This window comes from Staurois parvus, unplaced genomic scaffold, assembly GCF_062004578.1.
Source record: "Staurois parvus isolate SC_StPar_1 unplaced genomic scaffold, SC_StPar_1.0 ptg000445l, whole genome shotgun sequence".
Classification (NCBI taxonomy): Eukaryota; Metazoa; Chordata; class Amphibia; order Anura; family Ranidae; genus Staurois; species Staurois parvus.
This window is the reverse complement of record NW_028318241.1, coordinates 6,809,891-6,836,458: the sequence shown is the minus strand read 5'-3', so window position 1 is coordinate 6,836,458 and position 26,568 is coordinate 6,809,891. Positions and strand designations below refer to the sequence as shown.

The 26,568-nt window shown below is 41.7% G+C and overlaps 1 protein-coding gene and 1 pseudogene across 2 annotated transcripts in view; both read right to left on the bottom strand.

Annotated features, from left to right (window-relative positions):
- PLPP1 (phospholipid phosphatase 1) overlaps positions 1-26,568 on the bottom strand; it is a 138,045-nt gene that overhangs the window by 91,201 nt on the left and 20,276 nt on the right. The window lies entirely within an intron of this gene.
- Positions 15,260-15,373, bottom strand: LOC149453681 (U2 spliceosomal RNA; annotated as a pseudogene).

Here is a 26,568-nt window from a genome sequence, read left to right as displayed (position 1 = left end):
CATGCTGCCGTTTACTTAAGTAGACAGAGTACCCTAATCACACATACCTGTCCATGTCTAGCCTAGGGTTAGAGACTTATTAATATTAACCAAATTTACTTTAGACACCGCAATGTCAAAAGCTCCATGCTGCAAGCAGCTTCATGCTTAGAGATATAAAGCTGCACTCCAGGAACACAGCTGAATATATATATGAAATGCATATATGGCACTTATTTTACCTGCCAAATTATTTGTATTTCTGTCCATCCTGTGCTGAGATGTACACATAAATCTGTGGCCCAACACAACCCTATCTGCTTGACCCAAGTAAAAAAAACTTACAGGTTTTGTCCCTCCCCCAATATCGACAGTAAATGTAGAAGCAACAGACTCATAAGCTCACCTCTCTATCACTCTACTCTCTCCTCCAATCAGCATGTCCCTTGTTCGAACATGAGCACTGCAGTACAACTTACTGCCAAATTGTTCTAATTCTCCTTCTTTCAGTCTGAGTTCTCTTATACAAGGACTGCAAGATGTTAATACCACATAAAATACAGGTACTTACACTGCTTGTAATTAAAAAAAAAAAAAATGTATTCATGAATGCAGTGTTGCATTCATTCGTGTCGATTATGTCTACTTGGTGTTTTGCTTCAATAGAAGGTAACAGAAAGATAACTTGGAGAAATGAAAATGTGCTGTTTAAGGCTTGGCCATAGGTGGCTCAAATTTTGTCTTCTTCCTGCTGAATAGGCCAAAATATAAGTCATGAGCGGCTGTGCAAACACTACCGGCTCAACAAAAGTGTAGCTGGCAGTTGAGATGCCTCCATCCAAACTGTGAGCGTGGATGGGGAAATTGATCTTTTTTTCATTATTCAGTTCCTGGGCTGAAGGAGAGAAAAATCAACCAGTGCATGGCTACCTTATGGGCTCATTCGCAGAGTGATTTGATCTGTGGCTCATACAGGGTCATGTTTACCCGCATGGGGATGCACGTGTTTCATACATCCCCGTGTGAATAGTCCCATTCATGTCTACTGGGACACAGCGGCTGCACAGACACAGCTTTAACATGACATATGTGTGGGTGGGCACTAACTCATCCTGGCTGTGTTCAGGGCTGTGCACCTACGAGGATGACACAGACAGCTATAGGATGTGTCATAGAACGCTATGGGACTGCCAACACGGGGATGCATGCAACATCTGTGTAGTCACATGTCGGTAAAATACGGCTCTGCATGAGGCAAGAGTCAAATTGCCCCGTGTGAAAGAGGCGTAGATCAAACATTCAACACTGACCGGGGTTTACACGTTAATAAAGACTTAGGAGATAATGGTTTGCTGTGCCATGATCTGTATCAAACTGATTTAAATGAATATTTCCGAGAGTTGTATGAAGTCCTTTTTTCTACAATGACCCATTGAGATTGGACCTTATTGTAAAATCTAACATGTTAGGTTATATTTATTTGTGTAGTGGAATAAACCTTGAATTTTTTTTATCCAGGGATTGCAGGACTGGGAAGTGACAGGCATCAGTCGGCATGATTAAAATAACAGGAGCCGAGGCCATGCAGAGCTAGGAAAGGTTATATTCAGCTTCAAATCAGGAAATAAAGGAGACAGGAGGACAGACAGTGAGTACGGAAAACCAGAGGAGGACAGGACAGAGGAAACAATGAATTACAGCCAAGAATGTCAGGTGGGAGTCGAAAACAGATACAAAAACACAAACAATAAAATAGGTACAAAATACAAAAGCAAGATTTAAACAAAAAAAAAAAATGAAAAGTTAAAATTCAAATTGTCTAAAACAATTAAAGAGGAAATAGAAGCGTATCATGGAGGATGGGTAAAATTAAAGCCTGTGCTAACTTAATCGGTCAGCTGTAACAAATAGATCCCACACCTCTCCAGTTCTGGGTCAAGTGACTTAAACCCAGATGAACATTCTACAGTATGGACATCAAAACCAAGAAAGCCTTCATTCACTATTATGAAGACTTTGTTGACATGACCATCACAGTGTATGCCTGCCATCAGTGCCATGGCTTCTGAAACTGGAGTACAGTGCGATCACCTTATTATACCCAATATATTTTATATATTCCACCCTAACATTTCACTAATTAAGGCAAACCTGAATTTAGAGTTTGGCTCTGCTTTATGAATCTTGAAAGTCTCCGAAATAAGAACTAAGAACTATCTGCACTGCCTCACTGTCACTAATCATCTTCTAAGATAGTTCATATATTGGGCATTGTAGGTAACTTTTCTGTTGCCTTCAGGGTTTCCCAAGTTCAGTGCATAGAAGCAGACTGACAAGACTTTTTGATGTGTTTCATCACGTCCAGGCAGCACAGTAGCTAAATGGTTAGCATTGCCGCCTGGCAGTACTAGGGTCGTTGGTTCGAATCCCAACCATGGCACCACCTGCCTAAAGTTTGCATGTGTTTCCTCCCACACTCCAAAGACATGCTGGTAGGTTAATTGGCTCCTGTCTAAACTGGCTCTAGTATGTATATGTATGAATGTAAGTTAGGGACCTTAGATTGTACACCCCCTTGAGGGTTAGGGACTGATGTGAATGTACAATATATATGTAAAGCACTATAGAAGTACCTGAAATAAATAAAATAATAAATGCCCAAAAAGGAGACTCCGACACATGGTAAAGAAAGGTCAATACAGCCTGCTTTATAGCATTCCCTCCACCCAGGCTTAACCTATGTATGTATGGGTGCCATGCTCGTCATAGTATTTGTAAATGCAAATGCCATTTTAGTTTTCCACATAATAGGGAAGGGTTAGACCCTCTGTCAAGTCTGCCATCTATGTCCTCATTGGGGACTCCTACCTGTCCCAGTAACCACCATGTCAGAATGTGAAAGTTAACAGAAAAAAAAAATTTAAATTTAAAATTCACCAATGGGGACAAAAATTTTGAGTTGTTAAAGTTTGGGATGGGGATAGTGTTGAGTTTGGAGCGTTTTGTGAATGCCAATTTCCCCAGTGGGCTACAGATATTTTTTTTTTCTTGCGGACAGGGATTATAATTCTTCCTAAAAGAAAAAAAATGTTTGGGTTTTAAACCATCTATTACTCCTGGTGACCAACACAGAAAGTGAGGACTAATGAAACTATACCAAGTTGTCATCAGAGCCAGAGATTAGGAAAAAATTCACCAAAGAGGTCAAAAATGTTGAGTTTTCAAAACTTTTGGGATGGGAATTCTGTTCACCTTGGAGAGTTTTGGACAGGAAATACGGTAAAGGCAGACAGAACATAATCTGACAGGTGTTATATAAAAGAAAAAATTGTTTGGGCTTTACATCGATTTTTAATATAATCCTTGCTTGAAAAGAACACGATGTAAGGCTGGTATGAACCAAAAGGCTTATTAAAAACGGAGAGATTGGGAAAGTAAAAAAAAACAAAAAAAAACACACACACACATACATACATACATACACACATACATGGCTGCATCAGTCCGATGCTGTAGCTGTTCCCCACCAGCTCTAAGCCTGAGAGATGAATGTGACCACTGATCCACTCTGAACACATACAGTCAGGTCCATAAATATTGGGACATCGACACAATTCTAACATTTTTGGCTCTATACACCACCACAATGGATTTGAAATGAAACGAACAAGATGTGCTTTAACTGCAGACTGTCAGCTTTAATTTGAGGGTATTTACATCCAAATCAGGTGAACGGTGTAGGAATTACAACAGTTTGCATATGTGCCTCCCACTTGTTAAGGGACCATAAGTAATGGGACAATTGGCTTTTCAGCTGTTCCATGGCCAGGTGTGTGTTATTCCCTCATTATCCCAACTACAGTGAGCAGATAAAAGGTCCAGAGTTCATTTCAAGTGTGCTATTTGCATTTGGAATCTGTTGCTGTCAACTCTCAAGATGAGATCCAAAGAGCTGTTACGATCAGTGAAGCAAGCCATCATTAGGCTGAAAAAACAAAACAAACCCATCAGAGCGATAGCAAAAACATTAGTCGTGGCCAAAACAACTGTTTGGAACATTCTTAAAAAAAAAAGGAACGCACCGGTGAGCTCAGCAACACCAATCGACCCGGGAGACCACGGAAAACAACTGTGGTGGATGACCAAAGAATTCTTTCCCTGGTGAAGAAAACACCCTTCACAACAGTTGGCCAGATCAAGAACACTCTCCAGGAGGTAGGTGTATGTGTGTCAAAGTCAACAATCAAGAGTAGACTTCACCAGAGTGAATACAGAGGGTTCACCGCAAGATGTAAACCATTGGTGAGCCTCAAAAACAGGAAGGCCAGATTAGAGTTTGCCAAACGACATCTAAAAAAGCCTTCACAGTTCTGGAACAACATCCTATGGACAGATGAGACCAAGATCAACTTCTACCAGAGTGATGGGAAGAGAAGAGTATGGAGAAGGAAAGGAACTGCTCATGATCCTAAGCATACCACCTCATCAGTGAAGCATGGTGGTGGTAGTGTCATGGCGTGGGCATGTATGGCTGCCAATGGAACTGGTTCTCTTGTATTTATTGATGATGTGACTGCTGACAAAAGCAGCAGGATGAATTCTGAAGTGTTTTGGGCAATATTATCTGCTCATATTCAGCCAAATGCTTCAGAACTCATTGGACGCTGCTTCACAGTGCAGATGGACAATGACCCAAAGCATACTGCAAAAGCAACCAAAGAGTTTTTTAAGGGAAAGAAGTGGAATGTTATGCAATGGCCAAGTCAATCACCTGACCTGAATCCGATTGAGCTTGCATTTCACTTGCTGAAGACAAAACTGAAGGGAAAATGCCCAAGAACAAGCAGGAACTGAAGACAATTGCAGTAGAGGCCTGGCAGAGCATCACCAGGGATGAAACCCAGCGTCTGGTGATGTCTATGCGTTCCAGACTTCAGGCTGTAATTGACTGCAAAGGATTTGCAACCAAGTATTAAAAAGTGAAAGTTTGATTTATGATTATTATTCTGTCCCATTATTTTTGGTCCCTTAAAAAGTGGGAGGCACATATGCAAACTGTTGTAATTCCTACACCGTTCACCTGATTTGGATGTAAATACCCTCAAATTAAAGCTGACAGTCTGCAGTTAAAGCACATCTTGTTCGTTTCATCTCAAATCCATTGTGGTGGTGTATAGAGCCAAAAATGTTAGAATTGTGTCGATGTCCCAATATTTATGGACCTGACTGTAGCTGTTACTGTCAGTCACTGCTCTCCCCCTCCAGCGCTCACTGAAGCGCTGCAGTGTGGAGGGAGCAGGAGCAGCTAGCTCACTCATTGGCACCCTGAGAGCCTGGGCTAGCTGCTGGTTAGGCATCTGGGAGGATCCCGACATTACTGTCGGGATACATCCAGAGACTGGTTCAGCTCTGTGGCGTCAGCACACACTAGACTTTAATCCACTGTGACTGATTCTGGGTCACAGGAGAACAAAAATATGAAACTAAACAAACTTTGGCCATACTTCTCTTTGAATGAAAAAAATGTCTAGCATTCTTAATGACACCCACTCCAAATGTTTAAATATCTGAGATCTGTGGCTTAACTATGCTTTACCATCCTTGAATCCTGTCTGCCTGAGCTCACTATAACGGTGCTGTTTTTATTGCCCCGAGTCTGTGGGAGTTAGACTTTATTTATTTTTTACCCCTCTTATCTCCTCGCCTCTCTTTTTTCCTCAGGACCTTCTCTTTTCTCCATGCCCTTTTATCCATTTTGGAGACCCCTCTGTGCACCTTCAGGCCTTTGGCTTTGGAGCCAGCTGTCCCTACCTTCCAAGATTTCGCTTAGGGACCCACTTTATATCCATGTTTCTGATCAGTGCTGCTGGCCCTGTGTGGGCAAGCTGTTTACATGACCTTGTACAATGGTTAATACAGTACTTAATAAAAAGAACTGAAAGAAATGAATACACTGCACAACAAAAGCTACTCGAGAGCTTACAGAAAGGAGCAATATAAATGAGGAACCACCATGCATTGGAGAAAAATGTTTGCGTTAATCAGATAACACCTGGAAAACTTTAGCAGCTGAATCATATAAATAATCAACAAAAAAATTGGGTGAGAAAAAAAAAAAAAAAAAAGAATAATCCATATAATACTCGGCCCAGACATGCCGTTACTGTCATCTCTGGTACTCAACAGTATGCATACAAATGTAACCTAAACATTACCACTCATGGCAATGGTTGCTTGCCAAGGAGGCATGGAGGGTACTTGCAGGACTATTAAAAAGCAAATATTTCCCTTGATACTCATTAACACTTCATTGCACTACCAGAACACCACAATAAAAATATTTTGTCTAAATTAAAGCACGAGTCCCACAATAAAGAGAAAATGGGAAACACTCACGTATAGTTAGCTGTATATGGCCTGATCCTATTCGGAATGCTATAAAATATTTCTGCCAGCTACTGTTTAAACAGAACCCGCTAAGCACTAATATTTGCAAAGTACCATGTGCCGGGAAACTAAGAGCTCAGCATAAATTAAACAGAAAGCACTCATGTGTTAACACTTCCTCCCATAATGTGCGGCTGAAGGTGCTGTGACAGACTTTATAAATACATTTTAAGCTGCAATTTTTCCTAACAAAGATCTTTACTACAACCGCTGGGACAGACAAATCAGTACATTGAAGCCGAGCAAAACTTTCTTTCCTTTTTTACACAAAAAACATAATTTTTCTCAAGGGTATTGAATAAGGGATAAACTTAGAATGAATGGGATGCATGCAATTAGATGCAAAAGCAACTAACTGAGCACCAAATGAAATACACATTTCATGATGTTCACTGAATGTTGGAATATTTATATTTATATTGTACTACAATACTAAAATGTATCTAAACCCCAGATTTCCTTCTGAATAGTGTAGGAAAAGTTAGAACAGCTGTCAGGTTTTTATTGCTGTGTGTGTCCCATTGGGAACAACACAGGAAGGAGGAGGAAATTACTCCAAAGTGATTGGAAATCCCCTTTTAGACGGTTGTTACTGAAACAAGAATCCCCAATTAAGGATTTCTCCCCGATTCCTGTTCCAGTGATGACTTTAGAATTTTGGATAAACCATCTTTTTCTTTTTCCTTGACAATGGTCACCAGAACAGAAAATGTTAATCTACCCATTGGAGACCCAGACAGCAAAAAAACAAAAAACAAAAACAGAATGGAGGTTCAAACTTTTCCATATTCTATCCAAAATTTAAAAATAAAATATTTTGGGTATAGACAGCAATTATTTTAAGTGAATTCTTCAAGATGTAAATTTGAAGCCCGATCGAATTGGGCTTTTTAAAGAGAAGTATGGATTTTTTTTTTCTTAAATCATAATCACCTAGGTCAGGAATGGGCAAACTACGGCCCGGCGGACCTTTTAATCCGGCCCACGGAGCGCGATACAAAAACAAAAAAAAAAAAAAACAGCCAGGGCAAGCAAACATTTGCATCATTCAGCGCGCTCAAATGCAATGATTGGCCAGTCTCGCTGCCACTCACATCCTGATAGCCAGTGATTGGCTGTCAGGATGTGTGTAGGCGGGGCAGCGTGACGAACGTGAGGGGAGCTAGGCTCCTCTCACAGTCCGCCCTGAAGACCGGAACGGCGCGGGAACACGGCGAGAGGAACGAGCGGAGCAAAGGTAAGTAAATTGACACAGGGGGGACTTGGCTTACTTCTTGGGGGGGGAATAGTACTATGGGGGATGAAATGTTACAAATTTTAATTTAATTTATATTAATTCACACATACACATAATTCATCTACTCTTGGTCCGGCCCCCGGGTCCAATATATGAACCCATTGCGGCCCTCAAGTCAAAAAGTTTGCCCACCCCTGACCTAGGTGGATGCAAAGTCAATCCAAAGCTGCATCTGTCCCCTGCCGGATCTATATGTGAGAAATGAGCAATCAAACACCTCTGCTCACTCAGTTCTCCATCTCAACTCTGAGCAGAGAGCGGTGACTGTCAGTCAGCTTTCTGCTTTGCCCCGCAGCGCTCCATGGCTGAGTGGATGGCTCAGGGTCTCAGCGGCTCACAGAGAGGTGCTGGTCCAGGGTCCTGGGTGGATCCCGACCATATAGTCCTAATCCTTCACCAGCCTGGACTGGCCCTGTGACATCAGCCGACAGCAGGCTTTAACCCACTGTTGCTGAAAACTGGTCACAGGAGTGCAGAACAAACTACAGTCCTGTGATCCACAGAAATATAGACAAAAGGGAGTCAGGCTATAAATACCATCATATATATTCATCCTTTTTGGATTACTTTACCAACTGCAGTAAAGAAATCCTGTATTGCCAGCAATTAAACTGGCCACACACGGCTCAAATTTCTGCCAATTCCTACTGAACTGCCAAAGTTCAAGTCATGAGTGGCCCTGCCGGTACCACCCAACTCAACAAAAGTTGATTTCAAAATTGAAAACATCAGGTGGAAATTTGTCAGCTGAACCAATCAGATGCAGTCACTCTTCGGATATTCAGGCAGTCATGTGTGCTGTGGTGGTCTGAATACAATTGTTGGCAGTGAAGTGGTCTCCATTCACACCGGTCAGCATGAAGGGGGAAAATCAACTTTGACTGAGAGACCCAAGTGTGTATGGTTAGCTATAGACATCTGCTCCAACACAAGCTCTCCTGCAGTCAGACATGCCATACTGAACACTGCTCTAATCAACATCGCTCTCTTCCCAAGCAGACCTAGGGGTCAGAGCACCATTCAGGAGGACGTGTTGGAGAGTTGGGCAGACCTAGGGGTCAGAGCACCATTCAGGAGGACGTGTTGGAGAGTTGGGCAGACCTAGGGGTCAGAGCACCATTCAGGAGGACGGGTTGGAGAGTTGGGCAGACCTAGGGATCAGAGCACCATTCAGGAGGACGTGTTGGAGAGTTGGGCAGACCTAGGGGTCAGAGCACCATTCAGGAGGACGTGTTGAAGAGTTGGGCAGACCTAGGGGTCAGAGCACCATTCAGGAAGACGTGTTGGAGAGTTGGGCAGACCTAGGGGTCAGAGCACCATTCAGGAGGACGTGTTGGAGAGTTGGGCAGACCTAGGAGTCAGAGCACCATTCAGGAGGACGTGTTGGAGAGTTGGGCAGACCTAGGGGTCAGAGCACCATTCAGGAGGACAGGTTGGAGAGTTGAGCAGACCTAGGGATCAGAGCACCATTCAGGAGGACATGTTGGAGAGTTGGGCAGACCTAGGGGTCAGAGCACCATTCAGGAGGACGTGTTGGAGAGTTGGGCAGACCTAGGGGTCAGAGCACCATTCAGGAGGACGTGTTGGAGAGTTGGGCAGACCTAGGGGTCAGAGCACCATTCAGGAGGACATGTTGGAGAATTGGGCAGACCAACTCTCCTAGTAGTGTCGGTTCAGGATTTTCTCTAACTTTGGCTTCAGCACTTCGCAATATTAAAAAAAAAAAAAAAAAAAAAAAAGGTCAAAAATAAGTCACATAAATTACTGTATACACAGCATGACAATTACTGCAAAGAGTTCATTTGGGCTTTACCTTTTTATTAGGAGCTCAACTGTCAGCCAAAAAATGTCCTTCCCAATAAATCCCAACAGAGATGCGATAACAATCTGGGCCTAAAACATTCTGCTTTAAGGCCCTGACCAATAGGCCAAGTACTTTGCATCTAAACAATGCAAAGATTAACCAGAAAGCATGCTAGTCATCTCTGTAGCATCCGGAAAGCATTTGCACCACTTTATGAATGCATGATTTATTATACAGGACTCCAAATTTAAAATTCAAATCAGCAGCCTGTCCATCTAGCATTACAAATGACAACAGGCCCTGAACAAACATGAACTACAATGTGCACAACTTTGCATAATATTGCTGCCAGTTCTACATTCGGAAAAATAACAATCGCTTGCTGGCCCACATGCAATAATCATGCAAAATGTATTTAGGTGGACGTCTCAATTTCATATTATGATTATATCAGCAAACAGTACTGTATCTGTACAGGCAGTATGTGCATATTGGAGATAAAGGAAAAAGAATACAAACTTGTTTTACCTTTAAATGGAAAAGAAATAGGGTTATTCAAATCTGATGGAGGTTATCTTTAAAGGGTAAGAAGAGCACACAATAGGGCCAAGATGTGCAGGACAGGGCAAAAAAAAAAAAAAGTCTAAAAAAAGTGCAAATATACCCTCCTATCCATTTACTAATGTTACCAGTATAAGGATTAAAAGTAGAGCAATCCTTGCTACACTCGAATCCCTTAATAGCAGCAAGCCTTTTCTGCAGTCATTTTATGTGAATCTACAAGGTGTGATTAAAACTCTCCGCTATAATGCTGGATGGGCTGACAAGATACATGGCATAACTATCCCAGCAGGTAGGTAACACGGTACTGCACCTCTGTGCACAAAAATACATATATCTTGCTTTATGGAATGCTTGGATTTTGTGAATGGCACTCATTTGGTTTGAATCCCAACCACGTCACCACCTGCCTGGAGTTTGCATGTTCTCCCTGTGCCTGTGTGGGTTTCCTCCGGGTACTCTGGTTTCCTCTCACACTCCAAAGACATGCTGGTAGGTTAATTGTATCCGGTCTAGATTGTCCCTAGTATGTGTATGAATGTGAGTTTGGGATTTTAGATTGTACACCCCTTGAGGGTTAGGGACTGATGTGAATGTACAATATATATGTAAGGCGCTGCGTAACTTGACGGCGCTATATAAGTACCTAAAATAAAGTAGTCACTGTTGATTGAGAGAGTGAAGTTCCACTTTAAGTATTTTCTTTATGGATGGCCCTTTTGTTTTTAAATTTCAATCTTGTGACAGTCATTTTAAAAGCACTAAAACAGTTTTGAAAACAGACCTGGTACATCATTCCGGAGCAATGTCACAAAAACAAACCCCTCTGTGGAAGAACATTGCTTTTATAGGGCATCATTCTTTGAACAGACAAAAAACAGACCCGTTTATGGCCACTCCTCTTTCTTAGCATGCGATAGGATGAAAATCTCTGAAAAGAAGAAAAGCTGTTCCCATGATGTAATAGGAGACTCTTTCATGTACTGTACATGCTACACTGTCAATAGGAGTGACTTAACAGAAGGATCGGGAAAACCATTTTTCTCATTTTGTCAGGACCAAGCTGTATGCGAGCTTCTGCTTTATTTCAAGGAAAGAAAAAAAAAAAAAGTGTCAGCTGCTTATATTTGGCGATTTCATTGGTAATAAAATCACTAAATATAAAGTTGCTGATACTTTTGGGATTCTTACCTTTTCACAGTAAAATGACGGCCTACTCTCTCTTTAAGCCAATACTGTATATCTTCTAAAGTAGACTTGTCAAGAGAATATTATGGGGACTGTCATTGCTGGCCTTCTGAGAAGGCTAGATGCCCAGCTATCATATTGAACCTCCGCCATATGCAGTGCAGTATACAGTTCCGGCATCTGTGAGATCTGGGGCCCAAGATATTGTACCGGGAATGACATCATCAGTAATGACATCATCAGTGCCTGCCCAATGAGCGAAGCAAGAAGGTGGAAGAAGAAAAGCAGGATGTAACACTGGTGGGAATGGAGGAGATGTGAAGAACTCAGACCCCCTTGCTGGAGGAGAGCAGACACAGAGGTAAGTGTGCACAGTGTGTTTATTATGGAAAATGCTGGCCACCCCAAACACCCCTTGTTTCTGCTTTAAAGCAAGTGGATCCCCATATAACAGTTAAGCTGGCCCTAGACAGATCAAAGGTCAGCTGGTTCAGCAGGATCTGGCCAATTTTCGATCCATCGATGGGCAGGGTGATTTTACTGAAGTCGATCTAGGGCTCAAATTCAGTACAACCAACCCACCAGATTATTTTATATGCGATTACTGCTGGGGGGGGCTGTAGCTTCCAGCAGTGACCATTGTGTTCTGCCAGGAACGAAGGCTCCCTGCCAGCAGAACACACAATTGTGCTGTAGGAGGGATTCCCCCATCAACACTGACTGTGTTGATGGAGGAACTGAGCAATTTTCATTCCTTGCACCTGTGGTAGAAGGAAAAAGAAAATTACATAATCTAAGGACTGCTGTAGGAAACTAGCATTTAAAGTAACTAGCATTTTTAGACGGCTCTCTGATGATAAGTTTGTTTTAAGAGTTAGGAGCAACCCAACCATTCTTAATGCGTTCCCTTTGTAGGATGAAAGAATGACTTGACAAATCTAATAATACATTGCTGCAGTATGGTTCTGCTAATGATACTAGTCTGCCAGTAATGCAAAACTACCTCATCAGACAGTGCGGCTCATTGGAAATCTGCTACAAGTGAGTCACTAGGCTAAATTTTTCCATTCTGTTGACAGGAAGAGAAATTTAATTGCTTATATCACGCTGTACATGCTGAACTCAAGTCCAAAAGATGCCCACTTTCAATGAATTATGAGGCCTATGCGTAATATTTTAGATTTTTAGCCAAAACGTAGAGTAGATTGGGGAAGGTTTATAATTTCTGCAGGATTTATAGTGCTGTCCCAGTATCCTGGTCACCATTGAGGCTGGAAAAAAAAAAAAAAAATAGAATATAAAAAAATTTAGTTGTCAACAGAACAGAAGGGACGGGGACACTTCCCATGTGGACATCTGTTCCACTGACAAGTAAGGTGGGACTCACCATCAATTTGCATAGATTTTCACTTATTTCCTGTTGTGTCAAAGGCAGGGTGGATTTGATTTAAATCAAACTGATTTAAATCACGATTTAAATCACTAGTCCGTAAGGCTTGATTTAAATCCTAGTTTTCTACATAGACGAATTCTTGGTGGTATAACTTTAATATGCAAGTAGATGAAGATTTTTAGAATAACAACTTTTCATATTAGTCTTTTTATCCCCAGTTTAATAGGTTAATCATTCATATTTGGACAACTTTTCTGTTGTACTTAGGAAGGAGAAAAATAATCAATGCCTTAACCATTTAAATAGATTTATTCAACTGAAACAATAATATTCCAGCATATGTTATTTGCTTAAACAAACATCCATGTTTGTTAACTAATTTGGCTAAACAAAATATATATATTTAAGAAACTTAGACTGTCGGCCCCTTCCTCCTCACACATAGTTTCACTTTCTTCTTGTGCAGATCTATTCCACTCCAAACAATCAGAAAAATATTGTTTCTATTCACTGAACTTCTTGAAACTTAGCAGTGAAGGGGTTGATTCTGTATTCATAGGTTTGTAGAAGTTAGGATTAAGGTCTTTTTCTTAACTCTGTTCATGTTATAACATTTCTGCTGTGAAGAAGAGGCATGTGATCTCCGCTGAGTCAAATTCAGTTTTTATAACTGCAAAAGTAAACCAACATCTGTGATAATATCTTGTAGGCAGAGAAACTGCCCAATAATCTTACAAAAACCTCTGGAAGAGCATGACATTGTGAATGGATTCATGGAATTTATTTACCAAAAAAAATTAAACATATACAGCCTTATTCTACATAATTAAAAAACTAATCTTTATTTCATGAGGGAATAACCTTTGGATGGTAATATATTTTCCTCAAAAAGCATTTTATTTAAAAAAAAAAAATCAGATTTAAATAAAAAAAAAATCCGATTTTTTTGATTTTTTTTAAAAAATCATTGATTTTTATCCACCCTGGTCAAAGGTACAGGAATTGAAGGGAAATCTTCCCAATAGGACAAAGACAGAAAAAATACATACATCGATTGGATGGAGAATCTCCACTGCCGGCTTCTGAATATACACACACACTACAGTGACGCTTGCCAAACTGTGACTGCATCTGACACTACAGGTCAATATTTTTTAACCTAGCTCAATCATTTGTCGGAATCGGCCACAATTTGAACCATCTGTGGCCACCCTTGCTGTATCCAAACGAACAAAAGTCTGACTTAAGGTATACATTCCAACCAGTTTCCAGGTCTACAAATGGGAACGGTCTCTCTAAAACATGTAAACTGGGGCATTTTCTGTTGCGATTCAAGAATGCTTGCCTTTATCTCCTCCCTTCACCTATGAGGTGTGATTGGCTGCCATGATTTACTGCATTCTGCACATTTATCACAATCTGAAACACTTTAATAAGTGAGCTTCTGCATGTTCAGCTGTAGACCTGACGCCTCCGGACAAGGTGTGGGGAGCCGGCTTGTCACCTGGCTCGTATTTCAGTCCTGTATTCCTTGTCTAGATGAGGAGCATGAAGAGCAGGTGCAGTGGATGAACCAAGACACTACATAATGCCATAGGAGACAGCAATCCTGAGCAGGGTCTCCTTTCATTCAGACACTGCTCACCACTCACCAGAATCCACAAGCTAAAAAAGGTCTGTCTAGAGAGGAGAGAAGGTCAAAAGACTTGTAATTATTTTTTTTATTAAAACAGAAAACAAGCTTTTTCAAAAACATTTAAAAGACGGTGTTTTTTTTTTTTTTTTTAAGTCCGCGGAAGTGCGAAAAACGAAAACCCGTAAGTGAACAAAAAACGTACTAGTGCAAAACCAAGACAAAAAAAGTGCACTTACGGGTGTGCTTTGTCCACCCCCGAAGGGGAAGGACCTCTACCCTGATCCCCCGGGGCATGAAGCTCCTGACAGGGACTAAGGTTCCCACATGGTCCACCTAGCCAAAAGGCCTGGCGGACCCCTTTCCTTGTGGCTAGCCTAAACCAGCCACTAAGTACTTGGTAAGGGGGCTCTCCCGAAGAGAAAACCCCCTAGGGACAGGGGAGGAAGGAACCAAAAGGCACAGATCCTCCCCCCAGACTTCAGGGTAGGCCCGAGGACCTACACCCTACCATCCGTGAGGAAAAAAAACACACAAGTGAAAAGTGACAAAACGTGGAAGAAAAATAAGTTAAATAAATAAAAAAAGTGGCCGTGCAATTGTGCACTGGCTAGGCCCTGAGGCCCGTAGCATAAAAATTGCCCTGGACTTAGCCAAAAGGCCTAGCCCTAAAAGGCGCAGTGCAGAAAAAGTGCTTAGAACAGTGACCATGTGCACGTTTCACACGGGGGATCCCATCCCCATGTGCTACTAAGAGCACCCCTGAGGCGACCACTCAGGGGGCACTGTTCCGCAGACTTTCTGCCTCCCCGGCCCGACAAGGTGGATCCGTTCAAACCAGGAGGAACTGGGCCCCTCTGGTTTTCCAGGGGGAATTACTCCCGGGCCCCAACTGCCTGTGGGCGCCTTGGTTTCTGTTCCAGCCTGTAGTAACCATCAGGACCCCCATCCTACCAGCAGGGGTACTATACAACCAATCATCCCAGCAAGCAGGAATGATGGAGCACCCCTACTGGACAATGATAAGAACAGATACTACACTTGATCTTAGCCAAAAGGCCGAGAAGCAACCTGCTGGCTAAGGACCTTGCTGGACTAAGGTCTAAGGTTGCAGGTCTAAGGACTCCCTATGTGGCAGTGCTGATTTGCCCAGCCCTGTCACATGGAGTGAGTCATATGATATTCTTTACCTGTAAGTACGGTGTACTTCCTATGGCTTCTGGTGTTGAACAGACAAGGGGTAGGGAAGGAAAGGCAATTACGCATGGATGAGCAAAGAGTACTAAAGCAAACCTGTTTCTTTGCTCTGCATATTAAGGTGAACATAGATATCAGAGAATCTCCTGGCTGATCTGGTTGGATTTGATCACACTAACTTATCTAGATAGAAACAGTGACCAATTGTGTTGGATAATTTTAGCCGACAACCATTTTTTCTCCAAGGTAAGCAGACAGTGGTGGTGTCTGGGTGTGCTCCCCTTCCCACCCAAGTATGAATGCCCAGTCGATCCACGTGAATATGTTTATTATGCAGGAACCTGTAAATAAAAGAAACCTATGGGCCTTTAGATCATGCCTGCACATCAAAATGTTCCAACTGGGGCCGGGTTTACATTTCGCTGAAGCATTCCAATCTCTTCGTGCAATGAGCCTTGCTGGAAACACCCACGAAACCACCTCTCAATAATTACAAGGCAACACCTTCTTTATTTTAAGAGTGAAACCCTGCTCCATCCACAACTTCAATGTCAACACCAAAACCAGACTGACAGGATGCAAAGCACAACAGGACACACGGATATAATTCAATAAGACAGACAGAAATCAAACTGCACAAAAGTGCAAAAACCCAGAGCAACCAATGAGATTTAAGTTTCTAGTCTCATCATTGAAAAGATTGGTTCTGACTGGCTGTGTTAGGTTAATACAAATAGCAACCAGCAAGTCACCACCAGCCTTTATCATGCTGCAAACCTGGCCTTCCTATGCGGCCATTCCCTAGAATTGTTGGTATCCTTAGGTTTTGAATATCCCTGAATCCAAGACTGCAAAAATAAATTCCAGCGTTTCCTAATGGTTCCATTTTAACTCCTTGGTCACTGTAAACTCGCCCATACCTGTATATACCGGAGCACATACTGATGGAGTTATATGAAGAAGATCTGATAAATGTGTTGACACCTTTTTGGGTAAACTGACTTTCTGACTTTATCAAAGCTGCAGGGTGTTTGGAATAGCAATCAGTTCACCAAATGACTATAATTGTTGTCTGGAGATATTCACCAGCAAGAGAATGATCACAGGCAACTTGTATTGATATAAGGTGGTTTAAAAGACTGCAACTTGTTAATTTAATTTTGCGTAAACTACGGTAATAAAACTACTAAATAAAAAAATCACAAACTACTAATCAGAACAGCCTGCCACTCTGAGGCCGTTTCGCCCCATGCTCTGCCATGTTTGGATCATTAGGTTTCCTCTCCTCCCAAGAACTATGCCTCACAAATGATATTCTGGATGCACACAGTATGGGTTCTGAATGTAGGTGAAGTGACCATTTACATCACACCTACAGTCAGAGCTACTCAATCCAACACTGCAAAGATGTCAAGAGCGTCAGTGTCAGGGGCTGACATCAACTGAAACATTTGTGGCCACCCTTCAACAGACTATTAGCAATACTGAGGAACAGAAATAATTATTCGCTAAACCGCTATCAAATATATAAAAACCACAAGAAAAGAAATAGAAAAAAAAAAAAAAAAAACACAAACAAGATAAAAATGTCAAAGCAGATACAATTAAAAAAAAAAAAAAAAAAGAAGAAGAAGGAGGAAGGACTAGAGATTGCCGTTGCCTATTCTTTTTGATACCATTATTGACTTATTATACTATAAAAATCAGAGCTGCTGACATTTTTCACGTTGCCATAATTGTACTGTGAAAGGGTATAAAATAAGAATGGTCCCTATATTCCCACAGCAAACAAACAATCAGATTTCATTCAACATAAATCAGTTAGGATACCCATATGTGTGAATGGACAGCCACCTAATCCATCCTTCATGGCTATGGCTATAGCTGTCCCTGGTGGCCAGTTGCTGTCAGTGGGTGTTTGTGATTGGATAGGTTATACTTCTTCCAATCACTATTGTTCTCCGTGAACTATGATGTGAAAAGCCTCTTCTGTGCTGTCGTCGGCTCTTCCCCTTTCCACTGACATAAACCTGGCAGCTCAGCACAAGATGACACCTTTACGAAGCTTTCTGAAGCACTTTATAGAGTTTGCGCAATCAGATCATAAAGTCACATATGACCGCTGCGGTAATTATAGAAATTAACTTTAAGGATGCTATGTCTAGTCAATAAATTATATAAAAAAAATTAAATAAGCCTTAAAAGAAGTACTTCCTGTCCTCTGTAGCTGCAGGTACTGTGGAGCAATTCAACTTCAACCTTCACAACAGCAGCACTAAGGTCATCAAAGTCTCATCAGCAGCTCAGCTTCCCCTTTCCAGCAACCTGATAGCCTTTTATATCTCTAATGCAAACATAGAGCAGGAAGACTAAGAGGGGGAGAAGGGAGAGCTGACCAGCTGAGAAAAAGACTTGAACAGCTACAGTGCTGCTGCTGTGAAAGATGAGGATAAATTCCTTGTTTTAAAGTTGATTTACTGCTTGTTCAGACTATATAAATACTAGAATGTCCATAACCTGGCCACAGGTTCACTTTACTCCCTACAGACTTTAATAAAGGAAAGTACCAGGTGAAGCACACTCTGGCCACCAAACAACCTTTCTAATAAAATATCATAGTACTAACAGGAACCTACACAACATGCAAAGGTTCAAGAACTGAGAAAGGGAAAAGAAGTCTGAACAAATCAACGATCGAGAATTGGATGTGCCGATGGTTGGAAACCATTTACAGGCATGCAAATATTGAACTGTAAATGGCCAGATTGTGTGAGGTCTGTAGACACCTTATTCGTCTTATAATATGGGATTGGAAGAGACAGCTATACAGACATCAGCTACATTTCCTATTCCTCTAGCTTCAGCATTGATGCCTTCACTTATTAGAACTAGAAGCGCTCTGCACTAGACTTCTCAGCACATAATTAGGCAGTATATGAGAGAGAAGTCTGGAGGAACACGGCGAGCAGTGAACAGCTCCACATTGCTGCCTTCCAGCTGTGAATACTCTGGGGTGTAGGACAGAAGCCGTTTTCAGGTCTGCTCTCAGCAATAATCCACATGTACAGGAAAGAGTTGGAAGTGAATTGTATCAATGTGGCCTGGGATGACCTGGCTCCAGTATTCTATTTCCAGAGTCTGGGATTATGGCTACATACCCTTTAGCTCTTCCTAGTATTTAACACCTCCAGCAGTTTTTAGAAAGCATTTTCTTTTCTGAGCATAATGAAGCCTCTCATTTCACTCCCCCTCTCTGGAGCTCAGAATACCTTCCTCAAGTGAGGCTCTCAGTCCAGGAATGGCTGGAAAAGCATACAGGCTACAGCCTAGGTGATCTCCCTGCACAGTCCCATCTGACGGATTAACAACATTTACCAACTATGTGGATCTGCTCTTCTTAACCATGGTTTTGTGGAACCTTAGGGTTCCCCCCAGGGGTTTCTAGGGCTTCTGTCATTCAGATAAGAAACCACTGACACCAATGATGTTTCTAGCCATCTACAGGGGGGAAATTCTTCCCATTGACATCCGAAGTAAGTAGCATTTTTCCTCCCAAGGACCATCAATGTAAAGAGCATTCTTTCCAGTGACCACCATGCTAATGCACCCTGAGCTGTGGCTCTAGCAATTACTGTCAGGGGTTCTCTGAGATCCGAGTCATTTCAAGGGCTGATCTGTGTTGAAAAGGATGAGAAAGGCTGATGTAGATTAAAGGGTCCAATTAAAGTGTATCCAGTCAGGTGCATCCTGATACTGCAAGACTGCCTAAATTTTGTTGACCTGACAACTCAAATCTCAAACAAAATCTAATGGTTTGTGGTCTGCAATAGGGTTAACCTACTGGTTGAACTGAATCTATTATTATCAGCCTCATAGCAATAGAAATACTCTCATTTCCAGCAAAAAGATTTGGTCTCCACATGCAGTTACAGCTGGAACAACCTACTTTGAAGTCCAATATACACCCTATGTGGGGTTGTCACCTGGCTAGTATTTTACTGACCTAGCCAGTAAAAACAGGGCTTCTTAAAGATGTTATTAGTAAAAGAGATCATCGGGGCAACCTTAAAGTAAACTAATGGCAATTTTTTTTTTTAAGCTTTGGATAGAGTGGAGAGGGATTAGAACACCTGACAGTTTTTATTGCAGTTTGTGCCACCATTAAGGAGCTTCACCCTCTCAATTTGTTCTGTTTACAGTTATCGAAAGTGAAAGTAAGAGAAAATCCCAAATTTTTGGGACACTAGATCTGGTGATCTTGGTGACAAGATTTCCTCTCAGTTCCTGTTTCGGCTATAGGCCAGAACATGAAGGAAAAAGAGGTTCCCTAATAGGACACAGATGGAAAAAGAACTGACGGTAGTTATAACCAACCATGCTCTATCCAAAATGAAAAATAAATAAATAAAAAATTGGTTACACTTTAACCCTCTGTAATATCCCACAAGAATCTACCATTGGGAAGGTTTAAAAGAGATGGCTCTGCCATATACTGCCCTTCTGTACCTTAAATATAATAAAGATGTGCATAAGGTCTATTACTTAAATACATGAAAGAGTTTAAATGAGGTTCAGGAAGGCAGTTTTTTCAATATGAAGCCAAGATCAAGAACACAGGGACTTGACGTCAAACTAGCTGGAGGAAAGTTCAAAACAAATCTTAGAAAGTATTTTATGGAAAGAGTAGTTGATGCTTGGAACAGACTTCCAACAAATGTAGTGAGTCAGTCAACAAGTGACGTTAAACATTCTTCATAGGAGAAAAAAAAAAAAAAAAAAAATTTGATGGACCTCCTTGGTCTGTTTCTGCTGTCGCTCTTCTGTTTTAGTGACTCATTGCCAAATTCCTAGCCAGCCCAAATGACGCAAACACTTCATTATATCCCCTCCCCCCTCTACATAACAAGAATGGTTTACTTTAACAATGGGCAGAGTATTGTTTTCTGAAAGGGGAGATTCACGCTATTGCATTATTTTTGGGTTACTTTATCCTGAGTGTGTAGGAAAGATGAGTGCACTTTCTGTGAATGTAAACTGCCAAGTTCATTTGACCTTTATGTCTAAATTCATCTCCATCCATGAGTAGTGTATTGGCTAACGTTCAGTCATCACACTGCTGTTCTTTATTTCGAAGATCATGTTTACTAAGAAATTTGAAGTCAAGAAGCACAATACAGATCACAAGACAAGGAATCACGGAGAAATTAGTTACATAGGTCAGAGTATATCTAGTACAAGTCTGTGGGAAATGAGGAAATATTCAACGATGGGGAAATTCCCACTGGTCCATTCACTTGTAGTGCAAGATCCGTCATACTACTGTACTTTATTATTCTTGTATGTCATCTCTACACTAAATAAAAATGTTATAAAAGAGCCCCTATCCAGATGAATATTTCAGGAATGACCCTGTCAGGAATACAGACAGTAACCTGAACCCTTTTTCGCATTCCATTATGCAGGAATTTGTCAGGACAGATGACAAGGGAAACACAATCACTTCCCCCTCTTCCTCTGTCACAATAGGCACAAGGGCAGCGGGAGGTGTTCTTTCCACCACACACATTATACAAATGTAAACCAGGCACACCAAGGATTAGCAGGCAGGAAAAAACAAAGGCTTTGTTATCCTCATGTGTTTCATATACAAAGTTCAGCTTGTCAGTCAGGCAACTAAGGCGTCCTCCAGGGCATGTCTAAACACAATAACCAACCTAATGGAGAGTCTCTGGAGTCTCCAAGTTCTATCACCTCCAAGAAAGACTCTTCAACTTCCCCTTAGGCAAAAACCACTCAACATCTTAAGATGACCATATAATAGATTTTCCTATGAACATTCAATGATCTGACGGATGCCATGGAAAACACATAGAAAAATTTTGTCCAAAAATTATTACATTTTCCATTCAGCTCCTTCAAATTTTCTTGTCACTGCAGTCGAAAACTAACTAAAATTTTACCATATTGTTCATTTTTGCATTTGTCCAATTTGTTAATCATTAGTAGGGTGTCTGCTCAAATTGATGTTGGGTATTGTAATGATACAAGCCTGGCTATGTGCATATTATTCATTATTTATGTATCAGGGTTTTGGGGAGTTAGCCTGGGTAGTTGTGGGGTTAATGTGTAGGCATCTGGTCTTTTGTGTGGAGGATGGAAGAGAGTCTTTTCTGCTGGAGTTTGGTGGGAATCTCCTGTCACCTTCACTTAAGATGGCCATCAATGTACTTCTGGTGGTGTGTGTGCAGTCCGTGGGCAAAGAAGAGGCCAGTATTGGCACATCCATCCAGGGATGATGACGCACTGCCGGTGCCTGTATTCGGTGGGAATATTCTATTACCCTCACTTAAGATGGCCACCAATGTACTTCTGGTGGTGTGTGTGCAGTCCGTGGGCAGAGAAGAGGCCAGTATTGGCACTTCCTTCCAGGGATGATGATGCACTGCCGGTGCCTGTATTCGGTGGGAATCACCTATTACCCTCATCTTAAGATGGCTGCCGGTATACTTCTAGTGGTGCGTGTGCAGTCTACAGGTGAAGAAGAGGTCAGTATTGGCACTTTCGCCCAGGGATGACGACTCACTTTCTATGTCTACATGACCAATTGGACACAAGTTGGGGGAATGGAAAGGTTGTGTTAGAATGGCTCTCCACCTACTGAGGAAGCCCTGAGAGGGGGTGAAACATGTCTAGGAAAAATGAGCGCGAAAAAACAAGTCAAAATCTTTTAAACATCACTGTTTTATATATATATATATATATATATATATATATATATATATATATATATATATATATATATATATATATATATATATATATATATATATATACACACATATATACACATATATACACACACACACACACACACACACACACACACACACACACATATACATATACACACACACACACACACACACACACATATATCTCTTTGTATAACAATTTGGACAAAAGTTCAAAATGAAAAATTCTGAACAAAATTCTACTAGTGTATAACATGCTTTACATGAGAACAATTGCTGAGTAGGAAGACCATAACATATGAAGTCAGACAACTACATGACACAGTAGTTATTACCTTTTGTACCACTAGCCCCTCCCTCTTAGATTGTAAGCTCCAAGGATCAGGGCCCTAACCCTCTTGTGTTGAACTGTATTGTTGCTGTATTGTCTCCTGTTATATTGTAAAGCGCTGCGCAAACTGTTGGCGCTATATAAATCCTGTATAATAATAATAATAATAATAATAATAATAATAATAAGATACTGAAGGCTGCCTGGGAAGCAAAATGTACTCTGCGTGCAAAACGCCAAAATTTCATCTATCTTCAGCCATTTTAAAGCGGAATTACACTACATCGGAGTTCCACAAACTCAAAATGCTAGTTCATTCATTTTCAATATTTAAAGCAAACTCACCCATCCATCCATGTCTCCATGCTTTATTTTGGTGAGAAATCGCTTTGACAAATACCCGTAGACAAGCAAATATGATCTACTTCCCTATCTATTTACTAATGCCAGCAGCATAAGGATCACAAATAGTCAATATTGAGAGAATGAGGTTCCACTTTAACCATCCTGCTTCATATCCAAGAAGCTTTAAAGCGTACAGTACGTATATTCATTTTTTTAAAGCTCTGAATAGAGTAGGCTGGGTTGGTTCACCCTCTCTACTTGTTCTGGTGGCCATTGTCATCAAGACAGAAAGTGAAGAGAAAACCAAAATGTTCTAGCTGTCATCAGAGCAGGAATAAAGAGAAATTCATTCAAAAGGGGATACTAGTGGTATCCCTCTTATTTTATAGAGATTTCCTTACTTCCTGTTTCAGGTATAGAAAAGAAAGTACAAATTCCCCCAATGAGACACAAAAGGCTAAAAAAAAAAAAAAAAAAAATAAAATAGGATGGGGGTGTAACCTTAAAAAAAATAAATCATTTGGGCTTTAGACAGTTTTATAAAACATGTAAACCCAGCATTTCATATTTCTGATATGTGCCTGATGTACCATGTACTTATATAAAAAAAAGTATCTCCTGTTCCCTTTGTATTGCTTCCTTTGTGTGAAATCCCTGGTGATCCTGTCAGTCGATCTGCTTTCCTATTAAAAACTGACCACACTAAGCAGGAGAGCACAGCGTGGTCAGTTCTCTAGCTGTGCCGGGAACTCAGCCTGATCTCCTCCAATGATCAGACTTGTCCTGACACCCCCCACCCGCACAGCCTTTTACAAGAAGATTGGTGTGCTGTTGTTTTTCCTCCACCAGCTTTTATGCAGCTGAGAACAGAGGGAATGCAATCACTTATAAAATAAGGTATTTATAATTTTTTTTATAGCTATACACAAATGTTTTGTCTTTAATTTCTATTTTAAACTGAATGGCTTGTTTTGCAAGGTGAGGGTTTACAATCACTTTAGGATAGTTCACGCTAATGTATTTCAATTTTGTATTTAGCATGGTGTGCCTGAGCTCAGCTTTCATCTGACCAATAAAATAAGAAACCTAATTTTAGAGTTCAGGAACCCAAACCAGAAATAACCCTGTCATCCATCCCTTCCTGTTTAACTTTACATTGTATGAACATAATTTTCCCAGAATTCTGAGTTATTCACAGCACAGGCAATGCTGAAAATAGAGAACAGGCACCTAAATTGCATTTAGCGCTACATAATTAAAGTGTTTTCAGGGACACAAATACACACCAGACCAAGGACATTGAGATATATATATATATATATATATATATATATATATATATATATATATATATATATATATATATATATAGAGATATAGAGATATAGAGATATAGAGATATAGAGATATAGAGATATAGACACATACACACATACATACATACACATATACACACACACATACATATACATACACATACACATATGCACACACACATACACACGAGAGCGCAAGAGGGAGCAAATGAGAGGGAGCGAGCAAGAGGGAGCGCACAAGTGAGAGAGCGCACAAGCGCGAGAGAGAGAGAGGAGAGAGAGGGCGCACAAGCGAGAGAGAGCGCACAAGCGCGAGAGAGAAGGAGAGAGAGCGCACAAGCGCGAGAGAGAGGAGAGAGAGAGAGCGCACAAGCGAGAGAGAGCGCACAAGCGAGAGAGAGCGCACAAGCGCGAGAGAGAGAGAGGAGAGAGAGAGAGCGCACAAGCGCGAGAGAGAGGAGAGAGAGAGAGCGCACAAGCGAGAGAGAGCGCACAAGCGCGAGAGAAAGAGGAGAGAGAGCGCACAAGCGCGAGAGAGAGGAGAGAGAGCGCACAAGCAAGAGAGAGAGCGCACAAGCTCAAGAGCGCGCACAAGCGAGAGAGAGAGAGAGCGCACAAGCTCAAGAGCGCGCACAAGCGAGAGAGAGAGAGAGCGCACAAGCGAGAGAGAGAGAGAGCGCACAAGCTCAAGAGCGCGCACAAGCGAGAGAGAGTGCGATTCACTCAGTCAAAAGTGCATGTAAACCGTAACAGTAAATCTTATTCGCTCCATGTGGCTTGTTAAATATTCCTTTGTGTTTGGTCATGCCCGTTTGAGAAGTGAAAAAAAGACACCCGTTGATCCTGCCAGAAACCTAGTGAGCTGTTAACTGTAGTGGGCTGTAGTTCTCACTCACTACCTGTCTGAGGGTGACAACACTGCTTCTGCAAAAATACAGTATAGCGAGTATTGTCACCCTAGGACAGGATGTATGTTACTACAGGATCAGAGAAAAGGCAAAACAAATGAAGGCAGCCACCCCAACTAAGTACTGTTAAGCTGCAATATAATACAGTGTCCTTCTTGGGTTTTTCCATTTCATCTGCAAATATTCTGTTCACCTGGCTGGCATACAGGACTAGCTTGCATGAATTCACTAACCCAGAACAAGTATACATGCTTACCCAAAGTCATTGATATAGAAAGTATGGGAGTCAATAGATCAGCACAACAGCCAGGAAACTAGCGTTTTCAAGAGGGAAATGCCAGCCACTATACTATGTACTTGAGGGATAGCTCTCCTTATATCACCTATATTAATATCCAGGAACACTAAGCAATTTAGAAACTATAACATATTAGCTCTCAGCTTGAACTGTCAAGGTCCTGGCTAGTGTAAACACTGTATTATTTACATTCAGCTTGTCTGCAGTCTGCACTTTAACTGCAGACAAATAATGAACACAAGAGTGGCATTTGCTCCACAGATGATGTCTTCACAGCTATGATTGTGGTGTGGCAATGCTCCCATGTAGCCCCTGGAGACCATATGCTTGAACAAGCAGGGATTCCATGCATGAGGAATATAGCATAGCAAGCATATATCTGTCTACCAGGAGACAAAGGGAGGCATCAGGGATCCTTCTAGATGTGCATTCTGCTTTTCACAGTTGCAACTCTGGAATTACATGGGATGGGCCACTGGGTTTAGCTAAAAGACCTTGCAGGGGCCCCTGGCACTGAAGACAGTGTATGTGCAGCAGAGGCTTTAGAGCAGTGGTTCTCAACCTTTCTAATGCCGCGACCCCTTAATACAGTTCCTCATGTTGTGGTGACCCCCAACCATAAAATTATTTTCGTTGCTACTTCATAACTGTAATTTTGCAGTGGGAGGAATAGTGCCCCATCGTCGGTGTCAGTGGGGGGGAGGAATAGTGCCCCATCGTCGGTGTCAGTGGGGGGGAGGAATAGTGCCCCATCGTCGGTGTCAGTGGGGGGGAGGAATAGTGCCCCATCGTCGGTGTCAGTGGGGGGGAGGAATAGTGCCCCATCGTCGGTGTCAGTGGGGGGGAGGAATAGTGCCCCATCGTCGGTGTCAGTGGGGGGGAGGAATAGTGCCCCATCGTCGGTGTCAGTGGGGGGGAGGAATAGTGCCCCATCGTCGGTGTCAGTGGGGGGGAGGAATAGTGCCCCATCGTCGGTGTCAGTGGGGGGGAGGAATAGTGCCCCATCGTCGGTGTCAGTGGGGGGGAGGAATAGTGCCCCATCGTCGGTGTCAGTGGGGGGGAGGAATAGTGCCCCATCGTCGGTGTCAGTGGGGGGGAGGAATAGTGCCCCATCGTCGG